General features: G+C 37.9%; 1 pseudogene; it reads left to right on the top strand.

Moving 5' to 3' along the window:
• Window positions 1-266: 266 nt before the first annotated feature.
• LOC118008623 lies at window positions 267-25,327 on the top strand (annotated as a pseudogene).
• Window positions 25,328-26,488: the final 1,161 nt, after the last annotated feature.

Here is a 26,488-nt window from a genome sequence, read left to right as displayed (position 1 = left end):
AAAGACACCAGTAAGAAAATTAAAAGATAAGCCTAAAAGATGAGAGAAATATACAATACATACATCTGAGAAAGAACTTAGATCTAGAATATACAAAAATATGTTATGCCTCAAAAAATCAGGAAACCACCCAATTAAAAATGGGCAAAAGACTTGAACAAGAACTTTATAAAAGAAGATATGTAATTGGCCAGTAAGCACATGAAAACATATCTAACATCTTTAAAATATATCCAGCATTTTGGGGAAATGCAAATGAAACTACGATGAGATACCACTACATGATCACTAAGAGGACTACGATAAAAAGTCAACAGCAACAAGAACAACATCATGTGTTGGAAACACTGGAACTGTTATACGCTGCCAGTGAGAAAGTGAAATAGTAAAACCACTTTGGAAAACTTTTGTCAGCTTCTTAAAAAGTTAGGCACTTTACATACTGCCCAGCCATTCCACTCCTAGGTATCTTACCAAGAGAAATGAAAATATATGACCCCAAAAAGACCTGTACATGAATACTCAGGCCAGTTTTAGTCATAATTGTCCCCATGTGAAAACAACGTGAATGTCTGTCAACAGGTGAATGGATAAACAACATGTGGAATATCCATATAATGAAATACTACTCGGCAATAAAAAGGAACAGATTATTGATACGCACAACAATATGAATACATCTCAAAATCATTTTGCTGAGTGAAAGAAGCCAGACACAGAATTGTACATGTTGTAGGAGTCCATTTGTGCAAAATTTTAGAAAAAGCAAATTAATCCACGGAGACAGAAAGTAGATCATCATTGTCCTGGGGCCAGGGGTGGAGGGAGGGATAGACTGCAAGGGATCCTAGGAAACTGGAAATATTCTGCAAAATCATTGTGGCAGTGGTTTCATGAGTGTACACATTGATTAAAACTTTCTGAATTGCCTTATATTGAGGTCCTAGTCCCTCATATGATGGCATTTGGAGATGGGGCTTTGGGAGGTAATTGGAGTTTGATGAAGTCATGAAGGCAGGGTCATCACAATGGGATTAACTCCCTTGTAGAAAGATACACCAGAGAGCTTGCTTGTTCTCTTTCTCTCTGCCATATAGGGCATGGTAAGAAGGCAGCCACCTGCAAGCTCTCACCAGAACTGACCATGCTGGCACTTTGATCTCAGCCTTCCAACCTACAGAACTATGAAAAATAACTTTCTGTTGTTTAACCCACCCAGTCTGTGGTATTTTGCTATGGCAGCCTGAGCTAATGTATCATGCATAATCAGTGAAATGCAAACTAAAATGCATACCCATCAGATTGGTATACATACAAAGGGTTTTGTAAAGATAGTAACAGACAAACTCCTAAAGAGCAATTAGGCAATATCTTTAAATGCTGAAGATTTTCATCCCCTGGGACCCAGGAATTTAACTCTGTGATCAATTATCTAAGAAACTCCTGCACACAGGCACAAGATCTATGCCAAAAAAAAAAAAGTTTGCTGCAACCTTTTTTGATGTGGCAATATATTTGAAACAACATAATAGTTAGTTCTTCAAAAAGAGTGATTAAACAGTGCTATGTTTGTATCATGAAATTTTATGCAGCAATAAAAATAAACTCTTTAAACCCATTCCCGTCAGTGGAGAACCATCTCCAGAGGCCAGTGACAACAACCTTTGCTTATTGCTCCTTTCTTCAGATTTATCCTCAGTGCCAAGTATTGTTAGGAAAGTGGGTGGGAAAGGTTTTCACATAGAATCAAAGGAATTTCATCTTGATTATGGCCTGTCCTACCTACTAATTTCTTGGCCACAAATAGTTTGTTAAATTATTCTGTATCTCTGGCCTTACAGGGACATGATTTTCTGTTACCTACAAGTGATGAGAGAAGTCGTGAAGCCTGCCCAAACTCCCAGCATATGTTGTTTTATGGCACTTCACTTTACTGCACTTTGCAGATAATACGTTCTCACAGACTGAAGGCTTTCGGCCACCCCCAGGTCAAGCAAGTTCAACAGAACCGTTGTGTCACATTCTGTTAATTCTCACAGGATTTCAAATTTTTTCATTATTGTTATATTTGTTACAGTGACTTGTGATCCGTGATCTTTGCTATTACCATCATAATTGTTTTGGGGTGCTACCAACTGTACCCATATAAGATGGCAAACTTTGTCAAGAAATGCTGTGTGTGTTCTCACTGCTCCATCGACTGGCCATTTCCCCATCTCTTTCCCTCTCCTTTAGCCTCCCTATTCCCTGACACACAACAATCCTGAAATTAGGCCAGTTAATAACCCTACAATGGCCTCTACGTGTTCAAATGAAAGGAATAGCTGCATGTCTCTCAGTTTAAATAAAAAACTAGACATGATTATAAGTTTAGCGAGGAAGGTATGGCAAAAACCAAGACAGGCTGAAAGCTAGGTTTCTTGTGCCAGTTAGGCAAGTTGTGGATGCAAAAGAAGAGTTCTTGAAGGAAATTGAGTGTTCCTCCAGAGCACTCCTCCTCCTTCCAGAAAGTGAAGCTGCCTTCTTGCTGATATGGAGACAAGTTTCAGTGGTTTGGATAGAAGATCAAACCAACCACAACATTCACTTAAACTGAAGCCTGACGCAGAGCAAGGCCCTGACTCTCTTCACTTCTATGAAGGCTGAGCGAGATGAGGAGGCTGCAAAAGAAAAGTTGGAAGCTAACAGAGGTTGGCTCATAAGGTGTAAGGAAAGAAGCCATCTTCGTAGCATAAAAGTGCAAGGTGAAGCAGCAAGTCCTCATGGAGAAGCTGCAGCAAGGTATCCAGAAGACCTAGCTAAGATAATCAGTGAAGGTAGCTACGCTAAACAACAGATTTTCAGTGTAGATGAAATTGGAAAAAGATGTCATCTAGGACCTTCATAGCTAGAGAGAAGAAGTCAATGCCTGGCTTCAAAGTTTTAAAGGACAGGCTGATTTCTCTTGTTAGGGACTAAGGCAGCTGGTGACTTGAAGTTGAAGACAATGCTCATTTGCCATACCAAATATCCTAGGGCAATTATTCTTAATCTACTCTGCCTCTGCTCTATAAATGGATGAGCACATTTGTTTACACATGGTTTACCGAATATGTTAAGCCCATTGATGGGACCTGCTGCTGAGAAAAAAAGATTCCTTTCAAAATATGACTGCTCATTGCCAATGCACCTGGTCACCCAAAAGCTCTGATGGAGATGGACAACAAGATCAATGTTTCTATGCCAGATAACACCACACCCATTCTGCAGCCCATGGATCAAGGAGTAATTTTGACTTTCAAGTCTTATTATTTAAGAAATACATTTTGTAGGGCTATAGTAGCCATAGATAGTGATTCCCCTGATGGATCTGGGCTAAATAAATTGAAAACCTCTGAAAAGGATTCACCATTCTAGATGCCATGAAGAACATCTATGATTCATGAAAAGAGGTCAAAATACCAGCATGAACAGGAGTTTGGGAGAAGTTGATTCCAACCCTCATGGATGAGTTGGAGGGGTTCAAGCCTTCGTGGAGGAAGTAACTGCAGATGTGGTGGAAACAAGAGAACCAGCATTAGAAGTGGAGCCTGAAGATGGGACTGAATTGCTGCAATCTCTTGATGAAATTTTAATGGATGAGGAGTTGCTTCAGATGGATGAGCAAAGAAAATGGTTTCTTGAGATGGAATCTACTGCTGAAGGTGCTGCGAAGATTGTTGAAATGCCAACAAAGGATTTAGAATATTTCATAAACTTAGTTGATAGAATAGCAGGAGAGTTTGAGAGGACTGAATCCAATTTGAAAGAAGTTCTGTAGATGAAATGCTATCAGACAGCATCACATGCCACAGAGAAATCATTCATGAAAGGAAGAGTCAACTGATGCAGCATTCTTCATTTTTGTCTTATTTTAAGAAATATCCACAGCTACCCCCACCTTCAACCACCACCACACTGACCAGTCAGCAGCCATCAACATTGAGGCAAGAGCCTCCATCTGCAAAAAGCTCAGACAATGGTAAGCATTTTCTAGCAATAAAGTACTTTTTAAATTAAGGCATGTACATTGTTTTCTTAGAATACTACTGCACACTTGATAGACTACAGTACAATGTAAACCTAACTTCTATATGCACCAGGAAAACAAAAAATTCATTTGACCCACTTTATTGTGATATCCGTTTTACTGTGGTGGTCTAGAACTGAACTCCCGATATCTCTGAGCTATGCCTGTATTTCCACTGAGTTTAGTGGGATGGTGATAGAGAAAAATTTGCTTTAATGATTACAATCTATGAGTCCCATCTGATCAATGTCCTCATTACCAATATATTTTCAATCCAAATGTTATGAAAACATAAAGGGTAATAGTGTATTATTTTTCTTGTTGAAGTCCTATGATGTTTGAGTGAGTTTGGTTTACTATTATTCAAAAGATTGTGCACCACAATGTGAATATACTTAACATTACCAAACCATGCACTTAAAAACAGTTAACATGGTAAATTTTATGGTATGTGCTTTATTCCACAACTTAAAAAAGAAAACCCTGAGACCTGCACACTAAAACATGTGCATTATGTTATACATAAATTATACAACAGTAAGTAGATTTTTAAAAAATCTTTTGAACTGAACACTTTAAATGGATAGTTTGTTGAACATAAATTATACCTCAATAAAGTCAAAAAACATTAAATTCAGAAGTCGTATTGAATCCTTTGCAATTGCTCACACATGTCATGTTCTCTCATGCTTCGGTGTCCTCATACATAGTCTTTCTTCTCTTAGGATGTGCCCTGCCCCCCCACCCCAACTATCCAGCTTTGCCTGGCTAACTCTTCTTCTTTTAAAATTAGTTCTAGGGCTGCCTGGGTGGCTCAGTCAGTTAAGCGTCTGCCTTCGGCTCAGGTCATGATCCCGGGGTCCTAGGATTGAGCCCCACGTCAGACTCCTTGCTCAGCGGGGAGTCTGCTTCCCCCTCTCCCTCTGTCCCTCCACCCCGCTCCGCTCGCTTATCTGCTCTCTCTCCAATAAATAAATAAAATCTTTTAAAAAATAAGATAAAATTAGTTCTAATGTCTGTTGCCTCTGGAAAATATTTTCTCAACCAAATGTGAGCTAGGTACCCTCCTAATTGTTCCCATAGCATTCTATGTTGAACCCATTCAACACATGGAGAAAGAATATCATACAATGCTCCTGTTCCCAGTATCAATTGAGGTCAGAGTGGTGAGTTCCCTTCAGAGTCCCAATAGCCTGGCTACTGAGAGATCTCCTAGAGTATCAGTCATGACTCTGGTAAAAATATCTCAAGGGTTTCATCCTTAGCCCAGGCTCAGAAACGTGATCCTTGTCAGCACACTAAAAGTAGATCAGGATCTGTTGACATTAAACAAGTTCACAGACATAATAAGGAAAAAACCCTCCAGAAGCCAAAATACTGCAAATCCAGACAACCAGCAAGTTTTCCTTTGCAGGCCAAAAACTGTCTTCAATTCACACTTAGGACATGGGCAAAAAGCACTTGCTCAAATAGGAAATTCTATATTGCTTTAGCAACAGAAGTGGGACCCATAAGTAGAACTCACAGGTATTAGATGTATGCTCATTAGTACCATGACAGTAGTTCAAAAATGGGATGGACTATCTCAAATATTATACGCATTTCCTGTCACTGGAATGGCTGGAAATAGTTGATTGACCCTCTGCCATGAAATGGCAGATGATGTCAACCACACTAATGTAAAAGGAACTTAAGGTCATTAAAGTTCCAAGTTTCAGACTCTATGCATTTTCCCATCTCACATCCTAGCACATAGATGTTCATGAGATGCTATATGCTAATCTATGGTACAAAATAGCATTTTGTTCCATTGATTGATATTTCTGTACTTTCTACGTCTCAGCTGCTGCAACCTTTCTAAGTTTCTTCATCTGTAAAATATCTTTCTTGAAAAATTGGGGGAAATTTAAATAAGATAATACATATCAAGCATGTAGTTTATATTAAATATTTAATAATTATTAATTCTCTTACTGCTCAGTTTATACATGAAAGACAACTGATGAGTAGAACATCCAGATATCAATTTCAAGTACTTCTCACTCTGGTTTCACAAACTCCCAAAGACCAAGAGCCCTTTGAAGTTGGGTCAGTGTTATTCATCTTTGAATATCTAATGCCAAGCTCAATGCCAAGAACTTACTGGCTCTCAATCCTGTTTGCTAAATAATTAAGTGACCCAGGAGATCTTGGTTGGGTGCCTTTCCCTAAAAGATCTGGATGGTTCTTCAACTCAAGCAGCTCATTTTTTCCACTGGGTAGTTCAACAATAACAAGAAAAACAAAAGCCAGCCAGGAGGCCTTGTGAAGAATCTGGGTAGTGAGAACAGTTACACAGTCAAAGTGGATCTATCAAGCTCAAGGGAAGTAGGGAAAAGGAAGAAACAGATTAAATTCAGGAAAGGGGGCAAAGTCATTCTCTGTAATTGTAATCACCAAACAATCACACATCTGTGAAGCATTAGTCACCTGTGAAAATACTGTGAGTCATACTATCCTTTATGACAGCATGTAAAGGGTTGCATTTTATGGAGCTGAAGCTCAACCTGACATATTTACAGTACAACCCCACATCACGTCCTCTCTGGTTATTGCAACAGTGCCTAGAGTTCAGTCTGAGAGAGGAAAGACTACGTCGATGAAGTGAAAGCAGTATAAAATGTCAGAAGAGATCAAAAGAGATAATGCATCTGAAAATGTTCCCCAAACTAGATATGTTATTTAAAGCTAAAGTGATATTCTTATTACCTGAGCCCATCAAGACACACAGAACTGCATGGTGCAGGTTCACACTTGTTTCACATATTTGTTCAAGAAATAATAATAATGATGAAGAGCTAATTTGATGGATGACACTGATAAGTGATTTTCCTTAATTATAAGCCATTACAGCTCCATACAAAAGTTAAATACAAAATTTTTTAAAGATGATGTCTATTTTCTAGCATATATACTTGATATGAAAAGAACTATAATAGAAGTCATTGCAATTCATATTTAGATATATCTAATAAAGAAATATAGAGGCTTTCGTTGTTATTCACGTGATAGGACTTAAAATTAGGCAGGCTGTCAGTATATCAGTTCTAGTATGGAAATCAAAGACACATCAACCAATCAAGAAGCAAATTATGGAGCATTTATAATGGCTCCTTCATCCTGGGGTCTCTGGGAAGTTTAAAGAACTATAGGCTATAGAATTAACTTTCAAGTAGTTTATATTAAGAGTTCAGAATAATACTGTATTGCTTTCACTTTATTAATGTTGTCTTTCCTACCTCAAACTGAAAATAACAGTGCACATAAGTGCCAAGTTGTACTATTGGGAAAGACTGGAAGAATTCAAAGTATTTTGTCTAGGAAGGTGAAACACCCATTCTCACCATTCAACAAATTAGAATTGTTTAGGATTAGGTTGCACTAACTGTTCCAGTTAAGAAAGACTGCGGTCTAGAGGTTCAAAGTATGGTACTTCAGCCAGATTGCATAGGTCTGATTCCCAGTTAGCTTGTTATCTATGTGTCCTTGGCCTTATTATTTAAACTCTTGATGCCTCAGTTTCTTCACCTGTAAAATGAAGATGACATTACATACCTCTTTGAGTTATAATGAGTTAGTATTTGTGAAGAATTTACAACAGCATCTGCTCCATAAGTATCACATATGTGTTTTTCACATGAGAGGGAAAAAAGCATTAGACTCTGTCTTTTTTAAAAATTAAAAAAAATATATTTTATTTACCCATTTCAGACAGAGAGAGTGAGAGAGCATGAGCAGGGTTAGGGGCAGAGGGAGAGGGAGAGGGAGAAGCAAACTCCCCGCTGAGTGGGGAGCCCAACTTGGGGCTCGATCCCATGACCCTGAGATCACGAGCTGAGCCAAAGGCAGGTGCCCAACCAACTGAGCCACCCAGGCACCCTAAGACTCCAATTATCTGAATAAGAAGTTCAATTATGCCAACCAAGTAACAAAGTTATAAGACAAATATAGTCAAACTGACAAATCACAGAGCTGAAGAGAATTTACTTCAATAGCAGAATAGAATTGTTCAACTTGTTACAACTAACTACCTACATAGATGATAAAGTACAAAAAGTGATTATGGCACAGTGGAGAATATTCAGACACTGGAGTGAGAAGGCTCGGGTTTCGAATCCTATCTCTATCACTTATTATTTAGGTAAGCTTGCACAAGTAACTTCTCTGTGTTTTAGTTTATTAAAATAAGAAAAAGTACAGATCCTATATTGTAGGGTTGTTGTATATATTAAGTGAGTTAATATTTTTAAAGTACCTAGAACAATGCTCAGCATTTTTACTGTTATTATTTTTTAAATTATAGGTTCTATGGCCAGATACCTACTAGGGTAGTATAAAGATTAGAAATTAGATTAGCAAGTATAAATAAAATTAAAATGTCATAGATAATATTTACATTATATCTACCTATCAAATTGCTAAGCTAAACCACAAAGTGCCATGGAATTATTGGAGTGATAACCACCATTAATATTTGTGGGACCTTAAAGATACCAGAGTGACTCTCCTGGTTTAGTCCAAGTTTGGTTCCTTTTCTGCTCCATAATCATGATGGATCCTTTTAAAAACATAAACAAAAGCATGCTGCTTCCCTGGTTAAATCCATTCAGTGACTCCCCTTCTCTCACTCCCCAAACCCAGCCCACACCAAATGGCAAATTAAATATTCTTTACCATCATATATAGTAATCTCTCTGAGAATTATTTTAATTTTCTCTATCTTGCTCTACTTCCAGTGTTGTTTTTCTGCCCTTAATCTGACTCTGCAAATCAGTCTTTCCGAGCCCCAGACCTGTTTGCTCTCCCTAGAATCCTCCTCCTCTGAAGTTCTAGACTAGGTTAGGTCTCTGTTAACATAGAACACCTTGTACTTCTCTTTTCTTAACATTTATTATATTTGCAGTCAATAGTTTAGCATCTTTCTTCTTACTAGTACATAAAATATGTGAGGATAGGAACTGTTTTGTTTTACTTAGTTAACAATACAGTGAAATATTGGTTTCGGGAGAATTTGTTTTGTTCATTGTTGAATTCCCAGTAGCTAACATCATTCCAGGCATATCAGAGGGAATCAATAAATATTTATTGAAGTATGGAAGGGAAGTAGAAAAACAACCTATTAAGGCACTAGCCACATTTTTCCTTACCTAACCCACTATCTCCTAGTTGATCCTACACCCTCAACACATATTTCACCATTATCACTGAACTTCGAAAACCAGATCTTTTTTGTTGTGCCTATGACCCAAACTCTCTGCTCCTTATCATCTGTACCAATGGACAAAAACCACAAAGCCCTGACTTTTGGTCTAACTAACTGTATAAGATAATGGACAGATCCCTTCCTCCCCTGGTCCTCAGAGTCCTCACCTATACCATGAGGGAATATGATTGGATGATATTTACACTCTAGCATTCAGAAATTCTGTCAAACATTCACCTCTGCAGCACCCCATTTTGTGACATTTTGCCCCAGTAAACAATGGTGTGCCAAAGCCAGCTTTTATGGGCTCACTGGAGTCAACTGTGGACTTCCCTTCTCAACCTTGAGTTCAGTGATACCATATTGGTAGCTTGAAATCAGCCAGAGTAGGATTACACGTACCACGGTAATCTACAAAAGCTATAAATGGAGTTTCTGGGAGGAGCTGGTTGTTAAACATTTACCAGGACACCACTGACTATAAACTCCAGCAGCTACCATGGAACAGTAAACAGCTCTAGATTAAAAATTAGCATTAGTGCTATATGGAGCAAGAAGTATTGATGTGGATAGTCTATAATTGGACATGGAACACTAAAAAGAGGGAAAAAAACAGGTTTTGGGTGGTGTATTTTAGTTTAAGATTATCTCAAGGCACACTCTGAGACAGGGCTTTGAGTGAAATTGGGGAGATGATCCAGGGGAACACTAGTGGTGAGTCGGAGAAGGGAAGAAAACCAGTGCAAGGTACATTAATGAGCTGCATTTCAGCTATGGGCAACTGAGGCTCAGTTCCACTGGAGATATATAGGAGACTGTGTAGAACATGCCTCAGAATTGTTTCAACTAAAAGTGAGGGAGCTGAGGTATTTACCCACAAACTCCTACTTATCATTGATTGAGCTGCTTCTATGGGCTTTACGTCATAGATTTTTTTTTTTTTTTTTTTTTTTTTTTTTTGGCTATCACTATATTCCAAAGCACACATCTATAGCCAGGAAAAGTTCCCAGAGAATCACACATGCTTACAATAAGAAACCTTTGGCCCATAGAGGAATAGTAAGTATCGAGGTGCTGTGGGTGAAGCATCAACAGTATCTGCTAAGGAAGGATAATAATATGACAAAGAAATTAATGGCACTGACTCAGCATTGGAGAAGATATTTGACCAGGGATATTCAGCCTCAGATTGCTCTTTTCCAACAAAAAACCAAGATGTATCATCTTAACTCTGTACCATCCCACTAGAGTGGAGACTGTGGTCATTCTCCAGTAACCCACTGCAGGTTCTTTTGAAGGGCAGTGAGCTTCACTACATTCAAACATTAACAAATTTGCATAAGAGAATGTTAAGAAAAGCGTAGCTAGAACAATAAAATTACAGTTGGAAAAACTCTGGAATTCAAGTTTGAACTCTAAGCAATTACAGTTAGAAAGAATGAGAATCCTCTAAAACTGAGATAAAATCCTTTATATGCAGAAATGAACAGTCTGTGGGGTGGGGGGATGGTGTGTTCAGAGCACAGGATTAATAGATGACTTAGAACCCAGATGACTAAAAGAGAAGAAAATTCTAAGATGAACCAAAGAGACATTTCTCTTATATTTTGTTGGTTACACCCATTTCTTGTACAGTATAATTGGATGCTAATACTAGGACCATGCTCTACATTACATCTAATTTGTTATATCTAGATTTTTCTCAAACTATGTAGTGCATACTATTTTGTTTATCCCACATGTGTTTATGTTTTTCAACTTAATCCTTCAATTATTATTATAAAATCTTAAAGGAATTCCTTCAAGTATTAACAAAACCTTTGGATCCAACCAACAACTGAGGTCTGGATTCTGGTGTCCAAAGGAGAAGAGATGAATAGCACTGTTATAAAATAGTTCTTGAACAAGGCCTGTCCTGTTATTAACCCACAATTGAGAGAAGAACCAAGAATGGATGTGGGGCAGATAATAGTGAACTGGATAATCTAAACATTGATCTACTTTCATTCATAAAGAAGTTAAATACATAAGTTCTATGGCAGCATTTCTCCAAATGTGGTTCAAAAACCCCTAGAGATCCCCAAGACCCTTTCGGTAAGTCCATGAGGTCAAAACTATTTTCATAATACCAAGATTTTATCTGCCTTTTTTACCCTCACTTTCTCATGAGTGTACAGTGGAATTTTCCAGAGGCTATATGACCTGCAATGATGCCATCATTCTGACAGCTAATGGAACATGTGTTTTTGTGTTATGTTTAAAGTTTTCTCAGCTTTAATTTCTAATCTGGTAAATATTGATGGATAGAACCCACATAAACAAAAGCTCTTTGAGGTCTTCAATCATGTTTAACAGGTCCAAGGCCAAACTGTTTGAGAATCACCGTTCTTTGAGGTCCTCAATCATGTTTAACAGGTCCAAGGCCAAACTGTTTGAGAAACCGTTCTATGGTATTTTTCAGCAGGAGTATTGATGTAAGGCATCTACTACAAATAAAGATTAGATAACTTTAGGAAACAGTGGAATATATTGAACTCAAAACATTTCAGAGATAGAAGGGCCTTTAGTTGTTATCTAATCATTTCAGTAGGTGAGGAAAGTGGCATTCGGAGATATTTGTGCTCCAACATACATAGATAGCTAAAGAAAGGGCAGGATTAAAACACAGAACATTTAAATGCTTAGCAGTTTTTTGCTTTGTTTTGTTTTCAATCTTACAAAGTCCTGTCACAGACTGTCTATTTCATCTTTTAACCTTCAGGTGGAACCATACATATGTGCTCGGGACATGAGAATGAATCAGAAAAAACGTTCTAAATCAACTGACACATTCTGAATCAGAAAGGTGTCCAAAGGAGAAGAGATGAATAGCACTGTTATAAAATAGTTCTTGAACAAGGCTTTAATGAATAATCATTTAATGAAATTATTATCTCTCAAGTTCCCTCTCCTATTATTTAGTCAAGAAGCTGAGTCAATTCATTTCAAAGCAACATAGGGAGGTATCCCATTGAAGTAACTGCAAAGAAACTGATCTTGTCACTCATCCCAAGGTCATCTTATCAGATTCCTCTTCTTACTCCTGCAGAAGACACTTCCTAAATTCCCCAAATGTCTTCCTAACATTTCTGCTAAACTGCAAAGGTAGCTTCATTGACAAAACAATGGCAGCATATGACTCATATCCCAATAACAGATATAATATTGCTTTATGAACAAGAATGGATGACACAAGGTAATGATTATTATAATATGTTCTGTTTGGCTCAAAAACTGGTCCCAGATCCATTTCTGAGGCATTCTCGGGGTTTTGGGGAGACATTATGAGGTAGTGATTAAAAGTACTCATTCCTCCATCAAAGAAAGGTAGGTTCATTCCCTGTCTCTACCACTTATGGGCCATGTGACCTTTGGCAAGGAACCTAAGCATATAAGCCTCCAATTTCTCAAATGTATAAAATAGAGGTGATAACAGAACTTTCTTCACCAAGTTGTAAGGATTAAAGAAGATAAATGCAATATGAGGCACATAGAAGACAGTGAATGATATTCAGTTACCTTTGGATATTCCTCTTATCACCATCCTAAGTATTAGAATGAATGCATCACCACAACGCCAGACTTCAGAGACTGGTGTGGTAAAGAAGGAAGGTGCTGAGAAATTCTCAAAGATGATGGGTGCGATATTGAGAAAGGGCGCAAAACACAAGAACTCCTCAGTCTTGGGATAACATAAGAAGCACCAGTCCTGCGATTAGAGAAAATGGGTTTGAAACTCATGCCTATCAGAAAAATTGGAGTTGAGAAGGGCAGGGATTTGGGTCTGTATTAGAACTGGAGTTGGGGATGCCTGGGTGGCTCAGTCGTTAAGCAGTTGCCTCCGGCTCAGGTCATGATCCCAGAGTCCTGGGATCGAGCCCCACATTGGGCTCCCTGCTCGGCGGGAGGCCTGCTTCTCCCTCTCCCACTCCCCCTGCTTGTGTTCCTGCTCTCGCTGGCTCTGTCAAATAAATAAATAAAATCTTTAAAAAAAGAAAAAAAAAAAAGAACTGGAGTTGGGAAAAACTGAGATACAACCTACAGATATTTTCAGGCTTTTTTTTTTTTTTCTTTTAAGACCCATCCTTCCCAAAGTGCTCCATTCTCTACCCAAATGCATATCCCGCTTCCAGTTTCTGTTTATAAAGCCTAAGGTAAGCAAATAGATGAGGTATTAGTTGATTAGGAGGGACTTGGCCCTGTGGCGTTTGTATTTCACACCAGGCTCAGGAGGACAAACAGCTTTCATGCCCAAAGGACCTCTTTCTAAAGGGGAAATGTCAGGCTAAATATCACATCATAACACTTTCTGTAATATCTTGAGCAAGTTGTAAAAGCCATTTGGTATTACTTACTGAGAAATAGGATATGTAATGACTAAGTTTGCCTGAAAAAATAACTGCATGTATATTCAAAGACAATAAAGTCAGTGCCTTACTTTTTAGCAAGGATACTGTGCCATATTTCAGACCCCAAGGACTGACAACACTTAATTCAGATGAAGATCAATTTACAACTGAACCTTCCTAGATGGAGCCAGGCAATGACTATAGAGTGCTGTTTCAGTGAAGGGATACCTGCATTCTCTCTGCCACTGATCATATATGTGGCCTTGGGCAAGATACTTAGCTTCCTAATTCTGTTCCCTCGTCTATAAATTAAGCATCATGATAGTACCTGCCCTCACAGGTTTGTCCTGAACGTTACATGAGATAATACATGTTGGCCTTTAGTACAGTGACTGACATATACCAACAGATACGAATTATTTTTATTATCAGGTCAAAGAACAGATTCTAAGAAGACAACCTTAACCAACTGGTTCTATGTATCAATAATAGACAACTAACAAAGTAAGAAAAGTTGCTTAGATTTTACAAATATAACACCAATTACACTCATATAGGTAAAAGATTTAACACTCTAATTTCCATATTCTCTTTATTTTAACCCAACAACTATATTTGGATGTCTATTATGTGCCCAGTGTTAGCACATGAGAACACAGAAGAAGACACTGTCCTTGCCCTCAAGAAGCTCATAAGTTACTAGATAACTATGCAAACAAATAATTACAATGTATTATGTATATCCAGTGACAAATATATATGAGATACAGACTTAGCACAGAGAACAGAGGAAACAATATGGTGAAGATGAGTTATTTATAAAGTCTTCAGAGCTCAGAAACTTACATATACACTAGGGAACTAGAGAGTTCAGAAACAGAACCCCATCCCCCCCCACACACACACACGTATGCATGCATGCACACTCAACTGATTTTCAACAAATGTGTCAAATTAATTCAGTGGGAAATGGATAGTCTTCGACAATTGGTGCTTGAAGAATTGGATACCCATACGGAAAAAAAATAATCTCAAATGTTGCATTATACTATATATAAAAATTAACTGGAAATGAGTAGTAGTCTTAAAAACGAGTGCTAAAATTATAACACTTCTAGAAAAACACATAAAAGAAAATCTTTGTGACTCTGGGTTAGGCAAACAGTTCTTAGGGCACAAAAAGCATGAACCACAAAAGAAAAAAACATTGATAAAATGTACCTCATCAAAATTTAAAATCTGTAGTGGTAAGAAGATACTCTTAAGAAAATGAAAAAGCAAGCCAAACTGGAAGAAAATTACTTACAAAACATTTAGCTGATAAGGGATTTTTTTTTTCTTTTTTCTTTTATTTATTTATTTGACAGAAAGTGATACAGCAAGAGAGGGAACACAAGCAGGGGGAGTGGGAGAGGGAGAAGCAGGCTTCCCGTGGAGCAGGGAGCCCAATGCGGGGCTCGATCCCAGAACCCTGGGATCATGACCTGAGCCGAAGGCAGACACTTAATGACTGAGCCACCCAGGCGCCCCACTGATAAGGGATTTGTATCCAAAACGTCTTTAAAAAAAATCTTACAACTCAATAATAAGAAAACAATCAACTAACTTTTAAAAATGGGCAAAAGGTTTGAATAAATGCTTTACCAAAGCTACATGCATGGCCAATAAGCACAAGGCAACATGTTTAACACCATTATTCATTATGGAAAAACAAATTAAAACCATAACATGAGGCCACCACACACCTAATGGTTAAAATTAAAAAGACTGACCATCCCATATGCTAGCAATCAAATTTTCACACTTTGCTGCTAGGAATTAAAAATGGTACAGCCACTTTGGAAAACAATTGGGCTGTTTCTTTTAATGCTAAACCTTACAGTACCATAAGGCACAGAACCCCACTAGGAGGTATTTATCTAAGAGAAATGAAAGTGTATGTCCATGGAAATACCTGTATTCCAATGATCATAACAGCTTTATGCATAATAGCCCCAAACTGGAAACAACCCAAATGTCCATCTACCAGTGAATGGATAAACACAATGTAATAGATCTATACGATAGAATACTACTCAGCAATGAAAAGGAACAAACCACTTATGCAAGTAACAACATGGATGAATCTCAAAAGCATATGCAGTGAAAGAAGCCAGACACAAACGATCACATACAATGTGAGTCCATGTATATAAAATTCTAGAAAAGGCAAAACTATGATGAAAGAAAGCAAATCAGCAGTTACCAGGGGCTGGGGTGAAGAGGATTGACTGCAAATTGGCAGGAAGGGCCTTTCTGAAGTAATGGCCATGTTCTATATCTTGTTCGTGGTGATTAAATAACGGCATACATTTGTTGAAACTCATCTAACTGTACAATTTAAATTTTATTGTATGTAAAGTATACTTCAGTGAAGCTGCTTTTTTAAAACAATCATTTATGGGTTCCATCCGAAGAAACTATTCAATTGTCTAATTTTCTTAAAAATGCAAATTTTAGGGTACTGAACCTTTAAGATGTACAATTCTTCAAAAAGCAGCATTTAAGCTTCTCATAAAGCTGGTTATGAATAAGATCAGTGTAAACAGCCTTCAACATAGTCCTAAAATAAAAACCCATTGTTAAAAACAAGGGATTTATGAGCACTACTTCACTGTAATTTACAAAGTGAACCATTCTCTAGGTAAAAGAAATTCTCCAATTCAAATATAATAAAAATAGATGTACCTTAAGATAAAATTACATATCTAAATGAGAAAAATCTTAATTTAAGAAAACCTGATATATGAAAATTTGGACCTGCTCATTAAGTGATTATTTGCTTCATAAAAAGTTTCACACTCAATTTACTTTAACAGTAGACCTCTCTATTCCATTTAAAATGACCTAAGAACAGATTTTTAGGAAGGTGCCCCAAACTGTACTGAGTATAAACAAGAATCAGCAACTCTGAGCACTCCAGCTACAATTATATAATAATAATATATAATTTTATAAAATTATATAATAATAATGGGGAAAAGTAATCATAAATTTACTTACTTGAAATCTAAGCCCCTCCTGATTAGTCAGGAAATTACTGGCTAAAGATGAGGTTCAACTAAGAAGATATGAGCAATTCCCCTATACTTAAAAAATTCAAGGCCAGGATCTCTTAATCCTAACAAGGACAGAAACAAGTAAAAGATGTTAGCCTAATCATATTTTCCAGGATAAAGAAATACAGATGGTGGTAGAAGGTAATTCCAGTCATCCACCTCACTAATTTTGCAAATGCAGTAAATAGTTTGAATCCTTGTCTCTTGACTGCTAAAATCTGTTACATAAATTAAAAAAGAAGTCTGGAGAATTTAGGTATTTTTAAACAAATTTATTAACCAATTTATACTATTCCTCCAAGTTCCCTGGAAAGAGACCAATGTGTAATCAACAGTTTCTAAGTAATCTATGCTATAGTGCCAAATGAATATAAATGTGATGTCAACAAAAAATATTACTCAAGTTATTTTTTTAAAGATTTTATTTATTTGAGAGAGAGAAAGAGAGCATGAGCAGGGGGAGCAGCAGAGGAAGGAGCAGAAGCAGGCTCCCCACTGAGCAGGGAACCCGACGTGGGACTTGATCCCAGGACTCTGGGATCATGACCTGAGCCAAAGGCAGACGCTTAACCGACTGAGCCACCCAGGTGCCCTACTCAATAAGTTATAATCTCATTTATTATTTTAAAAGTTTTCATTATATTCTTTGATTTTTTATAACCATGTTGTGAGGTATATAAGAAAAAACTGTACCCCAATTTCAGATAGGGAAAGACTCATTTGCCCTGGATCTCATATTGCATTTGTTATAAAGGGATTCCATGTTCTTTATACTATGCCATAAAATATTTCCAGCTATTGCTAAGACTTTGTTTCAATGACCTCTAAGACTTTCAGTATCACTGAATAAAGGTTTATTTGTTACAGTTTTGATAAATCTCTTTTTCTCATATGGCACAATGACCTGAAACTTGGAAACCTAAAGTTATATCCTGACACTTAACTAGTTACATGGACTTGATCAATTCCAGTGAGCTTCATAGTGATACTGACCAAGAGGGCTTTGCACATAATGTGGCTGTAACGTCCATCTGTGTGTATGTAGTGGGGCTTCGGAAGGGAGAGGATAACTATCAGAAACGTAACACATAAAACACACTACACATGGAATCAGCTTTGCAAATTGTGAAACATCTGCTAAGGTTCAATTTATTCCCCCATGGTCTGAGAATTACAAACTCTTAATCACAACAGAAATTCAAAGCAAAGATAAACTATAATGCAATCTCATGGAGAGGTCCACAATTACCATGACAAAACAACAAAAAAGCTCCCTTCTTGTTCTTGTTTATTTCTTCTTAAGATTTTGCTTTTGACTCTAAAACTGTTAAGTTTCCTTGAGGAGAACATCTTGTCTTCATTTGTGGGATCTCATTAAATTTCCAACCCTGGCTCAATCTGCCTTCTTCATATCCACATTCAGGACAACTGGAGAAAATCACACAGCCCTACGGACTGGTAATAAGACAAACTCATCGTCTACAAATCAGCTAGGCCCCAGAATCACCTGCGAACTCTTTGCCTCTGCTTTGGTCAGTTCCTGGAGCCAGTGCCTTCAGTGACTTTTCCAGTGCTGCTCTCAGGCTCGCTACTCAGGCCCTGATGTCCTGCCTCTCAGAAGACAGCTTTTCCTCTCAATGTCCTTCCCTTCCTTTAACTTCTCCAGGTCCACTCTCAGCCGCACCTCCTCACTAGGATCAAATGTCCTTCCTCCTTTTTAAATCTAGTCTCTTCATCTCTTTGTCCTTGATCTCATCTGTCCTTCACAGCATTGTTCCAGCCAACATGCTCTTAACTTCAATCTCTCCAGTTTTACCTATTCCTAAACCTTAGCCTATAAACAAGTCTAAAACACTCATACATGGCCATCAATCTACTGTCCTGTTTGTCTCTTTTCACATTTACTAAATTTATTGAAATGCTTGTCTACATCTTCTGTGTCCAACCCACCTTCTAGTCACTTCTCAAATTGCTGTAATCTGACTTTTACCCCACTGCTCTCCTGCAACTGCTATAATAAATCCCAACTGTCAAATACAAAAGGACTAGGTCAGTCTTTATATTCTTGCACCTGTTTACTGCATTTGAAGTTGTACTTAATTCCTCTTTCTTAAGACTTCCTGCTCTCTTGACATTTGTACCTCTATAATACTCTCCAGTCTCCACTGTGGGTGTTATCAGTTGATTCTTTCTGCCTAGTACATCTTTCTTCATTCTTCTGATAACAGAACTTCCCTTTCTTTGTGGTTATGGTGGGGCTGGCAATCATAGCACCTGGCCACACAGACTGGTACAGGGATGAGCATGTGACTTATACTTAGCCAATCAGAGCCTTCCTCCAAGATTATTTTGTATTTGGGGTTATCAAGGAAAAGCTCTTTTCTTCCTTGGAGCTAAAAGAATATGAGCCTGGAGCTGCCTGAGACCATGGCTCTAGCCTCAAAGGCTCACCCAGCCTGACCAAAAAAAAAAAAAAAAAGGCCAATATATAGAGTCTGAGAGGAAAAAAAAAAAAAGCCATGTTCAAATTCCTGGTTTCAGTCACACTCAAAGCCAGCTCTGACCCTGACTTTTCTGATATGATTATTTGGATCCTTTAAATTTTCCTCTTTGGCATAAGCCAATTCTTATTTGTTCTTCAGCTCCTCATCCATCATCTACTCCAACTTTCTATCCTCTTCTCATTCTATTCATTTCACTCTACATATGCTCCTTTGGATGATTTCAACTGGGCTCTGGCTTTCAAACTTTTCACTGTGTGCTGATGACTCCCAAGTCTTTATCACCACACCAGATCTCTCCCTGGTCTTTCACATTCAAGTATCAACTTGATGCTAAAAAACACCTCACCTTGATTACTTACTACTAGTGAATGACTATTAACCAGTTTTCCTCAGGTCAGTCTCAGGACAGGTTTACCCTTGTGGCATAATTATTAATAACAATCTTTCACATTTTCAAAAGTTTCCTGATTCGAATGATAAAGTACATGATCATCCTACCTCAAACTCAATGTTTTTTAAACTGAACCCATCATTATTCCTCCTATATCTCAGACAAACTAGAAGCCTAGAGTCATCCTTGACTCTTCCTCCTGAATCTGGCCTCCATGTTACAACCATCTCCAGTCTACGAACATTTCTCGAATTCACCATCTCCTCTCCTTTCCTACTGCCAAGGCCCTGGCCTCTTATCACTTCTAAAACACAGCAATAATCTCCCAACTTCCAGTCTTGTCCTCCTCATATCCATCACCCACCTAGCCATCAGGGTGTTAAATTTTCAGCCCAAATTCTTTGCCTGTCTATCCATGCCCTTGGCCAAGACTTTGAAGTTCCCTCCACTAAAGGTAGAGTATACTTCCTTGCCTCTTCACTTTGGGCTTACCCATGTGGGTTGCTTTAACCAACTGAATGTTTAAAAATATAACTCAAGGGTGGGGGGATGGGATAACAGGGGATGGGATAACTGGGTAATGGACATTAAGGAGGGCACTTGATGGAATGAGGACTTGGTGTTATATGTAACTGATGAATCACTAAACTCTACCTCCGAAACAAAAAATACACTATATGTTAATTAACTGAATTTTAAATTAAAAAAGAGACGGCCAAATTAAGACTAATTTATTTGAAAATTAACTCAAGCAGGGGTTTGACGTACTATGTGATTGAAGTTGGGCTCTTGAGCTTCTGACTTTGCCACTAAAAGAACATCCCTGGGGCACCTGGGTGGCTCAGTTGGTTAAACGACTGCCTTTGGCTCAGGTCATGATCCTGGAATCCCAGAGTCGAGTCCCGCCCGCATCGGGCTCCCTGATCAGCAGGGCGTCTGCTTCTCCCTCTGACCTTCTCCCCTCTCATGCTCTCTTTCTCATTCTATCAAATAAATAAATAAAATCTTTTAAAAAATTTAAAAATAAATAAATAAATAAAAGAACATTCCTTGGCTAGCCCATAGGCCCAAGAAAGAAGAGAGCTGGGTCAGCAAAAAGTAGACCCAATGTGCAACTTGGAGCCAAATTCAGACAAGTCCAGCCTAGAACAATTAATCCCAACCAAAGGCAGAAGAATGAGAGAGAATAAATATGGTCGTTTTCAGCCACTGAATTTTGGAGAGATTTGTTATGAAAAATTAGCTGACTGACACAATGTCCCCTCCTTATCTTAGATCATAGTACTGAATTAATCTAAAGTAGAAATCTAAAGTCATCCTTGATTCTTACACCTCACTCAGACCTTCACATTCCAACAGTCCTTAGGTCTTACGAATCTATGGGTTTTTTTGGTTTTTGTTTTTTAAATATTATTTATTTATTTATTTATTTGAGAGAGAGTGTGTGTGTGAGCCCAGAGGGGAGGAGAAAGGGGGAGGAACAGAGGGAGAGGGAGAAGCAGATTCCCCGCTGAGGAGGGAGCCCAACACGGGGCTAGATCCCAGGACCCCAGAATCATGACCTGAGCCAAAGGCAGACGCTTAACCAGCTGAGCCACCCAGGCGCCCCACGAATCTATGTTTTAAATGTTTCTTGAATCCAGAGTCCATCTCTATTCCTGCTGACACTTCCTTGGTTCAAACTTTTACCTCTCTGATTCTAAACTACTGCGATAAATTGACCTGGTTTCCTTGTGTCTAGTCCTGTCCTCTTTAAGTACGTGATTCACATAGCCAACAAAACATCTTCCTATAAGGAACTTTGACGATTTCTGCCCATTTTAACTCTTCTCCCATCTTCTAAAAACCCTTTAATGAGTCTCCCTCACCTATAGAACAAAGTCAAACTTCCTTAACATATTAAACAAGACATTCGTTGTCTGGCCCATACTCATACTCATCACTCCCCACTACCATCTTGCAATATACATTACAGCAATATTGCTTATAGTTTCCTAATACTTTTCCAGAAAGTATTCCCTGCCCCTTTACCTATCCCTGATTATGTGTTTCTCCTCTGTGCTTCCCACAATATACTGGACATATTCATTTGTCCTTACCCACACCATAATGACCTATTGCTCTCTCTCTCCCACTGGCTTTTTGAGGGAAGACTATCTTACTCATGTTTTAATTGAGAACTTGCTCTAGGGCACAGCTTGACACATAAAAGGTACTCAACAAATATTTAATGAGTAAATGAAGGAATGAGTGAATACTGTGATAAAATACGTAAAACATATTTACATAAAATACATAAAACATGTTTATTAAAACACTCCTCTAATATTCTCTCCTCTTAACCTCAAATTATATAATTTCTTTCTTGCTATTAATACTTATGATTAAAAAATTACCATTGAAATAAATCCATTTATTCACCTAGGCTCTTTAAGTAGATTTGATACCAGTGATATGAAGGCAAGATAGTAAAATGATCAACCTAGTTGCCCCATTCAGAAACTTGGGATCCCACTTAGATTTCACACTTTCCTTTACCAATCACTAAGTCCTGTGTGGTGGTTAATTTTAAGTGTTAATTTGACTGTGGGCCACAGGGCGTCCAGATATGTGGTTAAGCATTATTCTGGGTGAATCTGTGACAGGGTTTCTGAATGAGATTAACATTTGGATTGGTAGGCTAAATAAAACAAATTGTCCTTCCCAATGTGAGTGGGCCACATCCAATCCCTTGAAGGCCTAAACAGAATAAAAGACTGGGTAAGAAAGAAGTCTCTCTCTGCCTGACAGTCTTCAAGCTAGAACATAAGGGTTCTTCTGCCTTGGGACGTGGACTGGAATCTACACCATCTGCTGTTCTGGTTCTCAAGTCTTTGGACTGAGAATGGAACTTCAAGGTACCACTGGCTCTTCAGGGTCTGGACTTCTCAGGCCCCACAGTCACATGAGCCAGTTCCTTGTAATAAATCAAACACACACACATATATAGTAAAATGTATATTTTGTATATATGTGTATATATATACATTTACATAGATGCACATATAGACATATACATATATATAAAATACATATGTCTATGTCTCCTATTTGTTCTGTCTCTCTAGAGAACCCTGACTAACATATCTATAAATCCTATCCCCTAAAGAGCTTTAAAATCTCTCTTTCTCTTTATTTGCAAAAGCTCCAAGGCTGGGAGTTTGCATTTATTTTCACATCTAAGCAGTTATTTAGTAAGAAAAGAACTGGGCCTCTTAGATGCCATTTTTCTTTGGTGTATATTGATGTACCAAACTTTAAAACTTCTGGTTACTCACAATGATTTTTTTTTCCTTTACGGATTCATAACTTGTTTTTGTCCTTTGAAAACTTTTCTACCCTCCCAGATCAGGTCAATTTCTACCTATTCCAATTTCTTCCATGGTTATTGTTTTGCTCAGGCTCTTTCCCAAGCTCTACTCAGCTTTGGTAATTCTTATAAACATATAATTAGTATTACATGTTGGAATACATAATATCCATCATGTATACCACTGATTAAACAATTCACAAACTTCAATACACCTGAAAATTACCACACAAAACCAAGGTATGTTTCCAAATATTTTTACACTCTCATACTCTTTCCCTTGTCAGAAAAAGTAGTTATTTTAGTCAAAAGTCAATATTCAGTACATGCTAAATTATTAACTTCTGCAATAAAACTATTCTTAAGTAAGCTATTCTTTATGACAACCAAATGAATACACATCACACACTCATACGGTAATTTCAATTCCTATCAGAGCCACCAAAATAGCAACCCACTGGTCTGAATTTCTTATAGGAAAGCATTACATACCTCCTGGTTACAAACAGATTTCTAAATATAAATTCTGACAACTGAAAGCATATACCAAAGCTTCAGAAAGGTAAAAGTAAATGAAGATCTACTCTGATTTACATGGTTTTCTGAAATGTAGTAATTCAAATATGTTATCAAATGATATTTGAAAGTCTTCCTACCTAAAACAGCTCCTCTGAAAATATTTTGGGCAAATAATTATTCCTTAAAATAAACAGAACACAGTAGTATGTTTTAAAATTACATTTGTCAAGTTTTCTCTAAGTAAGAAATAGAGTAGAGCATGTGCTAACAGAAAGTCACACCAGCATATAACTTATCCAAGAGCAGGAGGATGACCAAAGCCGTAAATGGTATGTCTTCAAGTAGAGAGAAGGATGAAAGGCAAGAGAAAGATACCTATAACTCATTCTACTGAGAGACGTGTTCTAATTTTTTTTGAAGTTCCAACCTCATTAAAATGGCATTCCTCGAGGACTTAAAATGGGCATTGAGTGAAGACTTCCAAAAAATTCAAAAAAGGTTGGGATCATTAATAATCAATAGCCCAAAATAGTAATAAAAATCACTGCTCATATTTTTTTTTAAAACAGATATTCTTTTCTAATGATCTGTACCTAAGAGCAGTCATAAAATTGATTTCCATGCTCTAATCATTCAAACTACCATCTATACAGCAGGATGGATCCAGGGTGGAATTAGAAATCTGCCACAGTTCACATGTAATTAGGATATTAAATGGCAAAGAATAAATATAAACCAAACACTATATTTTTGTTTTCTTTCCATTTTTTATTCAAGTATAATTAACATACAGGGTAATGATAATTTCAGGTATACAATAGAATGATTCAACAATTCTATACATTTCTCAGTGCTCATCAAGGTAAGTGTACTCTTGCTCCTTCCCATCTTGCAAGGTGGTGGGTGAGAAAGTTGAGAAGTCAGATGCTAAGGAGAAGAAACCCGAAGCCAAGAAGGCTGACACTGGGGGCAAGGTTAAAAAGGGCAACCTCAAGGCTAAAATGCCAAAGAAGTGGAAGCCCCCCTGCAGGCGAAACCCTGTCCCAGTCAGAGGCATTGGCAGATTTTCCCCATCAGCCATGTATTCCAGAAAGGCTATGTACAAGAGGAAGTATTCAGCAGCTAAATCCAGGATTGAAAAGAAAAAGAAGGTTCTTGCTACTGTCACAAAACCAGTTGGTGCTGACAAGAATTGTGGTACCCAAGTGGTTAAACTTCGCAAAAGCCTGGGTTTTATCCTACTCAAGATGTGCCTTGAAAGATGTTGAGCGACAGTAAAAAAACAACAACAAAAAAAACCCCCCAAAAAACAAAACGTTCAGTTAGCATGTGAGGAAACTGGAAATGGCATCACTCCTGGCACCATTCTGACCATTCTCACTGGGCACCACAGAGGCAAGAGGGCGGTCTTCCTGAAGCAGCTGAGCAGTGGTTTGCTACTTGTGACCAGACCTCTGGCCCTCAATCGAGTTCCTCTGTGTGGAACACAACACAAATTTGTCATTGCCACCTCCACCAAAATTATATCAGGGGTGTGAAAATCCCCAAATTTCTCACTGATGCTTCTCACTTCAAGAAGATGATGATGTATAAACCCAGACACCAGGAAAGTGAGATCTTTGACAGAGAGAAAGAGAAATAAGAGATTACGGAGAAGTGCAAGGTTAATCAGAAATCTGTGTACTCACAAATCCTACCAAAAATCAAAGCTGTTCCTCAGCTCCAGGGCTAGCTTGCTCTGTGTTTTCTCTCACAAATGGAGTTTACCCTCACAAATTGGTGCTCTAAATTTCTTACAAAGAACCTAATTAGTAATTGATCCATTGTTTAAAAAAAAAGATAAGTATCTTAATCCCCTTCACCTATTTTACACCTATCCCCCACCCCCTGCAACCACCAGTTTGTTCTCTGTATTTATGAGTCTGGGGTTTGTTTATTCATCTCTTTTGTATTCTTTGTTCATTTGTTTTGTTCCTTTAATTCCACGTGAGTGAAATCATTCCTTTTTAATGTTGTACTCAGCACTGCTCCAGGTTCAATTATAAGGGCAAAATGTATACTCTGCATTCCTTCTTTGTTTTTTCTTCTCTTTGTTCTTAAGGTACTATTTCTTCCCTAGTGCCCAATAACCTTCCTTCACCGTGGTGATCAATTTTTATTTTGACCCTTTCATATTCTACCCCCTAATCACAATCAAAATGCACCTATTCTGTCCAGGCCTTTCAAGGTCTGACAAATTAAGATTATTAAGGCTGCAATGTTAATGGCATAAGTAACTCTTTCCAGATTGATCAATGAGGAATGCTTTGGGCAGCAAGTAACAGCAATATCAGCAATGACAAAATCAACAACAACAATAAAAAACTACAGTGATACAAACTACTTAAGGTAGAGCAGCATCAAGTTGGTTTGGTGGCTTACCCATGTCACCAAATATCTAGGCTCTTTCTACTGTTATGCTTGACCATACTTAGTATATGGAATTTGGTCCATTGGCTGGTTGCTTCATAACTGCAAGACAGCTTTCCCAGTTCCAAGCATCACAATAAAAAGAAAACATTTGAATATGGATGTGATAGAAATGAAACCAAAACGGACTTTCTCCTCATGTACCTTGTTCCTTTTATCAGAAGATACGGACTTTTCATGAGCCCCAGAAAAATTTCCCTTATATTTCATTGACAAGGGAGAATAGGAAAGTGAGTCTCAGGCTTTTTCAGACTCAGGCTTTTTAAGTGGAGGAGGGCCAGAGAAGAAAGGAATTGGCAATGGTTTCTAGGAAGCAAACTAAATGTGGCTGCCATACCAGATGATATGCTTGAGACTAAACAGAGATCTGAAGGGTTTACATATCAAAAAGGAGCAGCAACAACTAAATAGAGTCTGTGGTGGTTTGCAAATCTTTCTTTCCTACCCAACTGTGGATTTTGGGTGGATAGAGCCTGTCTT

The sequence above is a fragment of the Mirounga leonina genome, unplaced genomic scaffold (assembly GCF_011800145.1).
Source record: "Mirounga leonina isolate KUSES-001 unplaced genomic scaffold, KU_Mleo_1.0 Mir_101609, whole genome shotgun sequence".
Classification (NCBI taxonomy): domain Eukaryota; kingdom Metazoa; phylum Chordata; class Mammalia; order Carnivora; family Phocidae; genus Mirounga; species Mirounga leonina.
Note: the sequence above shows the minus strand (reverse complement) of the source record. Positions and strands in the feature narration are given on the sequence as shown.